Below are 12,051 nucleotides of genomic sequence, written 5' to 3'. Positions count from 1 at the left end.
TCCAACTAATAAAAATAAATGAGAAAAAAAAAAAGACCTAAAACTGGAAAACTCCTAGAAGAAAACATAGGTGGAACACTAACATAAACCAGCAATATTTTTTTTTTTGGATCTGTCTCCTAAGGAAAAGAAAGTCAAAAAATAAGTGAGGTATAATTAAAAGCTTAATGAGGAAACCATCAACAAAATGAAAAGACAGCCTATGGACTAGGAGAAAATATTTGCAAATAACATGATCAACAAGGAGTTAATATCCAAAATATATCAACAGCTTATACTACTCAATATAAAAAAATTCAGTAAGAAATGGGCAGAAAATCTGAATAGACCTTTTGAAATAAGACATAGAAATGGCTAACAGGCACATTAAAAAGATGCTCAGCATCACTAATTATTAGAGAAATGCAAATAAAAACAACAGTGAGATATCAGCTCACACATGTCAGAATGGCTATCAGCAAAATGTCAACAAACATCTTTTCATGTGTTTGTTAGCCATCTGTATGCCTTCTCTGGAGAAAGGAGTGTTTAGTTCTTTGGCCCATTTTTTTGATTGGGTCATTTATTTTTCTGGTATTGAGCTGCATGAGCTGCTTGCATATTTTGGAGATTAATTCTTTGTCAGTTGCTTTGTTTGCTATTATTTTCTCCCATTCTGAAGGCTGTCTTTTCACCTTGCTTATAGTTTCCTTCATTGTGCAAAAGCTTTTAAGTTTAATTAGGTCCCATTTGTTTATTTTTGCTTTTATTTCAATTACTCTGGAAGGTGGGTCATAGAGGATCTTGCTGTGATTTATGTCAGAGAGTGTTCTGCCTGTGCTTTCCTCTAGGAGTTTTATAGTTTTTGGTCTTACATTTAGATCTTCAATCCATTTTGCTAACAAACACATGAAAAGATGCTCAACATCACTCATCAGAGAAATGCAAATCAAAACCACAATGAGGTACCATCTCACACCAGTCAGAATGGCTGCTATCATAGTCTACAAACAACAAATGCTGGAGAGGGTGTGAAGAAAATGGAAGCCTCTTACACTGTTGGTGGGAATGCAACTAGTACAGCCACTATGGAGAACAGTGTGGAGATTCCTTAAAAACTGGAAATAGAACTGCCATATGACCCAGCAATCCCACTGCTGGGCATACACACCAAGGAAACCAGAACTAAAAGAGACACATGTACCCCAATGTTCATCGCAGCTTTGTCTACAATAGCCAGGACATGGAAGCAACCTAGATGTCCATTGGCAGACGGATGGATAAAAAAGTTGTGGTACATAAACACAATGGAATATTACTCAGCTATTTAAAAGAACACATTTGAGTCAGTTCTAATGAGGTGGATGAAACTAGAGCCTATTAATCAGAGAGAAGTAAGTCAGAAAGAAAAACACCAATACAGTATGTTAACACATATATATGGAATTTACAAAGATGGTAACAATGAACCTATATGCAAGACAGCAAAGGAGACACAGATATAGAGAACAGACTTTTGAACTCTGAGGGAGAAGGCAAAGGTGGGATGATTTGAGAGAACAGCATTGAGACATGTGTATTACCATATGTGAAATATACGACCAGTCCAAGTTCAATGCATGAAACAGGGCACTCAAAGCTGGTGCACTGGGACAACACAGAAGGATGGGATGGGGAGGAAGGGGGGAGATGGTTTTGGGACAAGGGGACATGTGTACACCCGTGACTGATTCATGTCAATGTATGGCAAAAACCACCACAATATTGTAAAATAATTAACCTCCAATTAAAATAAATACATTTTTAAAGAATGTCTACAAATATAAAATGGTGGTGAGGATATGGAGAAAATGGATCCCTTGTACACTCTTGACGGGGGTGTAAATTGGTGCAGCCACTATGGAAAACAGAATGGAGGTTCCTCAAAAAACTAAAAATACAACTACCAGCAATTCCACTTCTGGGTTTCTATCTGGAAAAAAATGAAAATACTACTTTGAAAAGATACATACACCCCCATGTTCATATAGCACTATTTACTATCTAAGATATGGAAGCAACCCAAATGCTCATCAACAGATGAATGGATAAAGATGATGTGATTGATATTTATACAATGGAATATTACTCAGCCATAGAAAATAGTGAAATCCTACCACTTGCAGCAACATGAATGGACCTAGAGAATATTGTGCTTAGTGAAATGTCAAATACCATGATATCACTTATATGTGGAGTCTAAAAATACTACAAATGCGTGTATGGTTTAAAACAGACTCACAGATACAGAGAACAAACTAGTAGTTATCTGAAGGGAAGAGGAAGAAGGGGCAAATTAGGAGTGTAGGATTAAGAGACACAAACTACTGTGTATGAAATAGATAAGCAACAAGGATATATTGTACATAGCACAGGGAATTATAGCCATTATCTTGTAGTAATGTATAATAGAGAACACGCTATAAAAATACTGAATTGCTGTCTTACACACCTGAAACTAATACTAGAAATCAACTATTCAATTTAAAACTAAAATGAAGAAAATAACCCAAGAAAAAAGATAAACTCTGGCATTTACTCTAACTGTGGAAATGGATGATGCAGGAAATCCAAATTAAATCCAAATAAACACTCAGGCTAAATTTTTTAAAAATTCATCAACGGAATGGATAAATGAGTTATAGTCACAAAATGGGATACCATAGGGCAATGAAAAATCAACAGACTATAACTGCAAGCAATGATATAGTTAATTCTCATAAAAATAGTATTGACCAAAAGAAACCATACATAAAACAGCACATACTGTATGCTTCTATTTCCAGAAAGTTCAAAACCAGGCAAAACTAAATGATAATGTCTAGAATACATCTTGAAACGGTAAAACTATAAAGAAAAGATTACCACAGAGGTCAGAAATGTAGGGAAGTTGTGATATGAAGGAGAAGGGGCTGGGGCTAGAAGAGGGATGGCAGTGCTCTTCTTCATGACCTAGATGGTGTTTGTTTTATAACCATTTCCTATCTACACATTTGTGCATTGCTCTGCTATTTGATTCATAACAAAATATTTTTTTAAACCTTTTATCCTCAGTAGCAAAAATCCAGACAATTACTGTAAGCCAAATGACCCCAAGTAATATGGCATAAAAATTGGTATGCTTCACCCATTTACCTATTTGCAAAGGCTGTTACAATCTACTTTCCACCCCATTTTAGGAAATGCAAATATTTACCAGTGGGTCAGCCAATAAACAAATATTAAACTCCAACAGTAGCAGTGAGAAAAATCAGAATTTGTAGCACTCCATCTAGTGGCAGGCTGTGTCCAATCTCTGCTAAATTTAAACTTTACAGAGTCATGTACCCTTTAGGCACCCTTGGAAGGTAAATATGTTTTCTATAATCTGCCATGTGGTCACAGAGCATTATAGGAATTTATTTTGTAAATTTTCCACAAGCTCTTGACCAAAAACATAGAAAGTGCCAGAACTAGTAAAACTATGGTGGGAAAGATCTTAAAATTGGGGTAGAGAGAGTGACTGGACACAGATAATGACATTAAAGGTATTTTTAAAACAACTTTTTGATCTTATTTCTAGGAGTTTATCCTGTACATATACAATTTTTATATACATAGGACTTGAGAAAAAGGATCAAAAACAACTTAAATATACACAGTATGGAAAATTGTTTAACTATAATTCAGCCTTCCATTAAAGGTCATAGAGATGTTCTATGTAAATTATGTGGAAATATCTTTATATTAGGCAGAAAGTATAGAACAAAAACTGTTTAATTGCATATATATGTATATATGTATATACATACATATATGTATTTATAAACATATATAATTTTATGCCTAGAAAATGTATGTAAAGATAAATAGTAGCTACTACTGAGGATGGTATAAGGAAAGAGGGTGGTTGGAGAGATTTTTTATAGATACACCATTGGTTCCATTCAGTTCAGTCCCTGAATCCTATCCAACTCTTTGCGACTCCATGGATTGGAGCACGTCAGGCTTCCCTGTCCATCACCAACTCCCAGAGCTTAATCAAACTCATGTCCATTGAGTCAGTGATGCCCTCCAACCATCTCATCCTCTGTCATCCCCTTCTCCTCCTGCTTTCAATCTCTCCCAGCATCAGGATCTTTTCAAATGAGTCAATTCTTCACAGCAGGGAGCCGAAGTATTGGAGTTTCAGCTTCAGCATCAGTCCTTCCAGTGACTATTCAGGACTGATTTCCTTTAGGATGGACTGGTTGGATCTCCTTGCAGTCCAAGGGACTCTCAAGAGTCTTCTCCAACACCACAGTTCAAAAGCATCAAAGCATCAATTCTTCAGCACTCGGCTTTCTTTATGGTCCAACTCTCACATCCATACATGACTACTGGAAAAACCATAGCTTTGACTAGATGGACCTTGGTCGGCAAAGTAATGGCTCTGCTTTTTAATATACTGTCTAGGTTGGTCATAGCTTTTCTTCCAAGGAGCAATTGTCTTTTAATTTCATGGCTGCAGTCAGCATCTGCAGTGATTTCAGAGCCCAAGAAAAGAAAGTCTGTCACTGTTTCCATTGTTTCCCCATCCATTCGCCATGAAGTGATGGGACAAGATGCCATGATCTTCATTTTGTGAATGTTGAGTTTTAAGCCAGCTTTTTCACTTTCCTCTTTAACTTTCATCAATAAGCTCTTTAGTTCCTCTTCACTTTCTGCCATAAGGGTGGTGTCATCTGCATATCTGAGGTTATTGATATTTCTACTGGTAATCTTGATTCCAGCTTGTGCTTCATCCAGCCCGGCATTTCACATGATGTACTCTGTATATAAGTTAAATAAGCAGGGTGACAATATACAGCCTTGACATACTCCTTTTCCTATTTGGAACCATGTCCAGTTCTAACTGTTGCTTCTTGACCTGCATAGTTTTCTCAGGAGGCAGGTAAGGTGGTTGGTATTCCTATCTGTTTCAGAATTTTCCACAGTTTGTTGTGATCCACACATTCAAAGTCTTGACAAAATCAATAAAGCAGAAATAGATGTTTTTCTGGAACTCTCTTGCTTTTTCTATGATCCAACAGATGTTGGCAATTTGATCTCTGGTTCCTCTGCCTTTTCTAAATCCAAGTTGAACATCTGGAAGTTCATGGTTCATGTACTGTTGAATCCTGGCTTGGAGGATTTTGAGCATTACTTTGATAACATGTGAGATGAGTGCAATTGTGTGGTACTTTGAACATTCTTTGGCATTGCTTTTCTTTGGAATTGGAATGAAAACTGACCTTTTCCAGTCTTGTGGCCACTGCTGAGTTTTCCAAATTTGCTGGCATATTGAATGCAACACTTTCACAGCATCATTTTTTAGGATTTGAAATACCTCAACTGGAATCCTGTCACCTCCACTAGCTTTGTTCAAAGTGATGCTTCCTAAGGCCCACTTGACTTCACACTCCAGGATATCTGCCTCTAGGTGAGTGATCACACCATAGCAGTTATCTGGATCATGAAGATCTCTTTTGTATAGTTCTTCTATGTATTCTTGCCATCTCTTCTTAATATCTTCTGCTTCTGTTATGTCCATACCATTTCTGTCCTTTATTGTAAGCCCATCTTTGCATGAAATGTTCCCTTGGTATCTCTAATTGTCTTGAAGAGATCTCTAGTCTTTCCCATTCTATTGTTTTCCTCTATTTCTTTGCACTGATCACTGAGGAAGGCTTTCTTATCTCTCCTTGCTATTCTTTGAGACTCCGCATTCAAATGGGTATATCTTTCCTTTTCCCTTTTGCCTTTACCTTCTCTTTTTCTCTCAGCTATTTGTAAGGCCTCCTCAAACAACCATTTTGCCTTTTTTCATTTCTTTTTCTTGAAGATGGTCTTGATCACTGCCTCCTGTACAATGTCACAAACCTCCATCCATAGTTCTTCAGGCTCTCTGTCTATCAGATCTATTCCCTTGAATCAATTTGTCACTTCCACTGTATAATCATAAGGGATTTGATTTAGGTCGTACCTGAATGGTCTAGTGGTTTTTCCTACTTTCTTCAATTTACCATTCGTTCCTGCCTAAACTTTTTTTCATGTTTGTGCTTAGTTTTTCATAATAGAAGTAATAAAAATTGTTGACACTGTTTCAGGTGAAACTTTAAATATGCAGTATATAAAAGTTGCAGCAAACATCTGGAATTAACCAGATTCTCTGGGGGACTGACAAGAAACTCAGGCAGGGGCCTAATTCCATTCATATCGTTGGCCCTAGGGCCAGTGGTTTTTGAACTCTTTCTTGCCCATCCATACTAGGAAATTCATTTACATCTTAGAAATTTCACAAAATGTTACTTATTATCCTAGGCACACATGGATATTCTTTTATTCCTTTCCATTCTTCTGGTTGAAACCTACTAAGTTAATTTTGTGAATCATCATTAGTTTTTCTATTAAATATGCAAGCGTACTGCACCATGACCACAATTGGAAAACATTGGTTTAAGGGAGCTTGGTCTTATCTCCAGTTTGATTGTAGCCCTTGTGTCTAAAGAGGGGGAGGATACTAACATGTTCCTAGCCCAGGAGGGGTGAGACATGGCTGGGTGGTATGAGGTAGGCCTAGGAAGGGCGTGAAGTCCCAGCAGAGCCAGCTGAGAAAGAGGTTCCTTCTGTACTTCTGAAGTCATGCTCCATTGTGCCCATTGATGCCTCCTCACTCTAAACCTGAAAGGCAGCTTGGACTGTAGGTTATTTTGTTGTGGTCATGTAGTATAAGAAAGTAAGGAACTCCTAAAAGCAAAGAGAAGAAACCAGGGAAAGGATATTGCCAAACTGCCGGTGTAACTTGGTACAAACTATGAAACCTCTCTGAGCTTCAGATTCTCCTTTGGAAACTGGAGATGATGCTTCCACCCTACTTTAGAGAGCTATTGTGAGGAATGAATGAGTGAATATGTGAAGAATATATTAACATTATGCATTAATATCAACAGTAGCACAAGCTGGAATCAAGATTGCCAGGAGAAATATCAATAACCTCAGATATGCAGATGACAACACCCTTATGGCAGAAAGTGAAGAGGAACTAAAGAGCTTCTTGATGAAAGTGAAAGACAAGAGTGAAAAAGCTGGCTTAAAACTCAACATTCAAAAAACGAAGATCATGGCATCTGGTCCCATCACTTCATGGCAAATAGATGGGGAAACAATAGAAACAGTGACAGACTTTCTTTTCTTGGGCTCCAAAATCACTGCAGATGCTGACTGCAGCCATGAAATTAAAAGACAATTGCTCCTTGGAAGAAAAGCTATGACCAACCTAGACAGCATATTAAAAAGCAGAGCCATTACTTTGCCGACCAAGGTCCATCTAGTCAAAGCTATGGTTTTTCCAGTAGTCATGCATGGATGTGAGAGTTGGACCATAAAGAAAGCTGAGTGCTGAAGAATTGATGCTTTTGAAATGCGGTGTTGGGGAAGACTCTTGAGAGTCCCTTGGACAGCAAGGAGATCCAACCAGTCAATGGTAAAGGAAATCAGTCCTGAATATTAATTGGAAGGACTGATGTTGAAGCAAAAGCTCCAGTACTTTGGTCACCTGATGTGAAGAACTGACTCATTGGAAAAGACCCTGATGCTGGGAAAGATTGAAGCAGGAGGAGAAGGGGACAACAGAGGATGAGATGGTGGGATTGCATCACCAACTTGATGGGCACGAGTTTGAGCAAGCTCTGGGAGTTGGTGATGAACAGGGAAGCCTGGAGTGCTGCAGTCCATATTGTCCCAAGGAGTCAGACACTACTGAGTGACTGAACTGAACTAATTTGAATCCTGTCACATAGTAAAGATTCTATGGCACTAGCTATCATTATTACCAACACAGTAATATATTTATTTTCAAAAGATCTCTTTGGCTATTGTCTGGAAGATGTTGACTCTAAAAGGGGAAGTGTCACTCCAACACTGAAAATAGAAATAAATAACAAGATGATGTGATTTGAAATAGCACCAGCTACACAGAGTGGCTTGGACTTAGCAAGACAGACAAATGGCCTGGGTAGGAAGTGAGCCAGTTGGTCACTATTTTTTGGTACTTTGGACAAGGTTGCATAGTTAGAAGAGACTTGAACTGGGATATACATCATTGTTATGTACCCCAGATTGTCTTGATTCCCCAGATTTTGCAACCAATACCAAAGGCATACTTTTTTTTTAAGGCCCATAGCTACATGAATCTGAAGACATTTGACTGCAAGTTTCCATATTTCTGTTGTCAAGTTTCTAGAAGTGTCCAAGAACTGTGGTATTTTCATGGGTGAGAATTTTGAGATGTTTTACAATTCTTCCAGGCTATTTGCCCTCCTGGCAATGTTTTCTTCCCCTCTTCTGGCAGAAAATAACCTTTTCCACATCTCAACCAGGCAAAATTCTGATCCTCCTCCAAAACTCATTTCCTCTTCTAGCACATCATTGACTGGGCAGTTTTGCAGAAGCTTACACCTGTGGCTATAATATGTCTTGGGTCGATAATATGCTAGGCTACCACTCCACTTGGCTCATACTTTTTTATCAGTACTAACTGGTTTGTATGATAATTCTCCATTTCCTTGCCAGTCTCTATGTCTAGACCATGAGTTCTTTGATGGCAGACAGCATGGTCTTATTTCCCGCCTTGCAGAGGTTCTATAGCATACCATAGTTCAGTGTATGAGCCAAGCTGTATCACAACAAACAAAGCTAGAGGAGGTGATGGAATTCCAGTTGAGCTGTTTCAAATCTTAAAAGATGATGCTGTGTCAACTCCAGAAAAATACATGACCCACTCAAAAAATGGGCCAAAGATCTAAATAGACATTTCTCCAAAGAAGACATACAGATGGCTAACAAACACATGAAAAGATGCTCAACATCACTCATTATCAGAGAAATGCAAATCAAAACCACAATGAGGTACCATTACATGCCAGTCAGGATGGCTGCTATCCAAAAGTCTACAAGCAATAAATGCTGGAGAGGGTGTGGAGAAAAGGGAACCCTCTTACACTGTCAGTGGGAATGCAAACTAGTACAGCCACTATGGAGAACAGGGTGGAGATTCCTTAAAAAACTGGAATTAGAACTGCCATATGACCCAGCAATCCCACTCCTGGGCATACACACCGAGGAAACCAGAACTGAAAGAGACACGTGTACCCCGGTGTTCATCGCAGCACTGTTTATAATAGCCAGGACATGGAAGCAACCTAGATGCCCATCAGCAGACAAATGGATAAGAAAGCTGTGGTACATATACACAATGGAATATTACTCAGCCATTAAAAAAAATTCATTTGAATCAGTTCTAATGAGATGGATGAAACTGGAGCCCCTTATACAGAGTGAAGTAAGCCAGAAAGATAAACACCAATACAGCATACTAATGCATATATATGGAATTTAGAAAGATGGTAATGATAACCCTATATGCAAGACAGAAAAAGAGACACAGATGTATAGAACAGACTTTTGGACTCTACGGGAGAAGGTGAGGGTGGGATGATCTGAGAGAACAGCATTGAAACATGTATATTATCAAGTGTGAAACAGATCGCCAGTCCAGGTTGGATGCATGAGACAAGTGCTCGGGGCTGGTGCACTGGGATGACTCAGAGGGATGGGATGGGGAGGGAGGTGGGAGGGGGGTTCAGGATGGGGAACACATGTAAATCCATGGCTGATTCATGTCAATGTATGGCAAAAACCACTACAATATTGTAAAATAATTAGCCTCCAACTAATAAAAATAATGAAAAAAAATTTATAAAAAAAGATGATGCTGTGAAAGTGCTGTAGTCAATATACCAGCAAACTTGGAAAACTCAGCAGTGGCCACAAGACTGGAAAAGGTCAGTTTTCATTCCAATCCCAAAGAAAAGCAATGCCAAAGAATGTTCAAAGTACCACACAATTGCACTCATCTCACATGTTATCAAAGTAATGCTCAAAATCCTCCAAGCCAGGATTCAACAGTACATGAACCAAGAACTTCCAGATGCTCAAACTGGATTTAGAAAAGGCAGAGGAACCAGAGATCAAATTGCCAACATCCACTGGATCATAGAAAAAGCAAGAGATGTCCAGAAAAACATCTGCTTTATTGACTATGCCAAAGCCTTTGACTGTGTGGATCACAACAACCTGTGGAAAATTCTTCAAGAGATGGAAATACCAGACTACCTGACCTGCCTCCTGAGAAAGCTGTATGCAGCTTAAGAAGCAACAGTTAGAACCCGACAGGGAACAATGGACTGGTTCCAAAACCGGAAAGGAATACAACAAGGCTGTATATTGTCACCCTGTTTATTTAACTTCTATGTAGAGTGCATCATGCAAAATGCCAGGCTGGATGAAGCACAAGCTGGAATCAAGATTGCCAGGAGAAATATCAATAACCTCAGATATGCAGATGACAACACCCTAATGGCAGAAAGTGAAGAGGAACTAAAGAGCTTCTTGATGAAAGTGAAAGACAAGAGTGAAAAAGCTGGCTTAAAACTCAATGTTCAAAAAATGAAGATCATGGCAAATAGATGGGGAAACAATAGAAACAGTGACAGACTTTCTTTTCTTGGGCTCCAAAATCACTGCAGATGCTGACTGCAGCCATGAAATTAAAAGACAATTGCTCCTTGGAAGAAAAGCTATGACCAACCTAGACAGCATATTAAAAAGCAGAGCCATTACTTTGCCGACCAAGGTCCATCTAGTCAAAGCTATGGTTTTTCCAGTAGTCATGCATGGATGTGAGAGTTGGACCATAAAGAAAGCTGAGTGCCGAAGAATTGATGCTTTTGAAATGCGGTGTTGGAGAAGATTCTTGAGAGTCCCTTGGACTGCAAGGAGATCCAACCAGTCAATCCTAAAGGAAATCAGTCCAAAATATACATTGAACGGACTGATGCTGAAGCTGAAACTCCAGTACTTTGGCCACCTGATGTGAAGAACTGACTCACTGGGAAAGACCCTGATGCTGGGGAAAACTGAAAGCAGGAGGAGAAGGGGACGACAGAGGACAAGATGGTTGGATTGCATCACCAACTTGATGGACATGAGTTTGAGCAGGCTCTGGGAGCTGGTGATGGACAGGGAAGCCTGGCATGCTGCAGTCCATGGGGATGCAAAGAATCAAACACGACGGAACTGAACTGATGGAATCAAGATTTCCAGGTTTAAATCTCGCACTTATATGGAGTATGTCTTTAAGTAAGTCATTTAACTTTTCTGTGCTTAATAAGTTCTCTTACCTATAAAAATGGTCATAGTAGTAGTGCAGCTTTAAGTAACTAGCCTTTATTTCTTTTAATTATATACAAAAACTTAATTCATGAGTGTCAGTGACTTATGCGGGGGAAATTGTGTGTTTGTGTAGGTTTAAATAAAAGGTGACAATATATGAAAGAATCGTTTCCAGGTCAGACAAATGCAGATAACTGTGTTGGAAAAAGGAAAGAGAGAGGCTTGAAGATTCTGGCAGGCAATGCCCAGCAATTCCTTCACACACTCTCCAACAGCTTCACACTGTCCTGCCTTCTCTGACTACCCTGTTTGAAGACTTCACTTACTCTTACCTGTCAAAGGGCTACCAGTTCCAGCAAGCAATCTTTATCATCGCACGCTGAGGCAGTGCCAGGGAACTGATCACCCTTTTATTCAGTTTTCTATTTAGATGTCTGATACCAGCCATCTGACTTGAGCAGGTGCTCTGCCTTGTTTTTCTCTGTTCTCAGAACTGATATCGTCACGCTAATCCTCTCAACAATTCAAGTCTTCTGGTCCGCTTTCTTTCTCCATCAGTCACTCGTCTTTCACTTTGTGTTCCTAAGCATCAGCTGGAAGCTTTATTTTTTTTAAAATGAAATCAGTGTTTCACTTAGTTTGAGTAAGACGTCTTTTTTAAAAAAATTATTTATTTAATTTATGGATTTAGATGCGCGGGGTCTTAGTTGCCGCTGGCGACTGTGCAGAATCGTTAGTTGCTGCATGCGGGACCTAATTTCCTGAGCAGGGATGAACCTGAGCCTCCTGCGCTGGGCGCGC

Source organism: Cervus elaphus, chromosome 2, assembly GCF_910594005.1.
Source record: "Cervus elaphus chromosome 2, mCerEla1.1, whole genome shotgun sequence".
Lineage (NCBI taxonomy): Eukaryota > Metazoa > Chordata > Mammalia > Artiodactyla > Cervidae > Cervus > Cervus elaphus.
Note: the sequence above shows the minus strand (reverse complement) of the source record.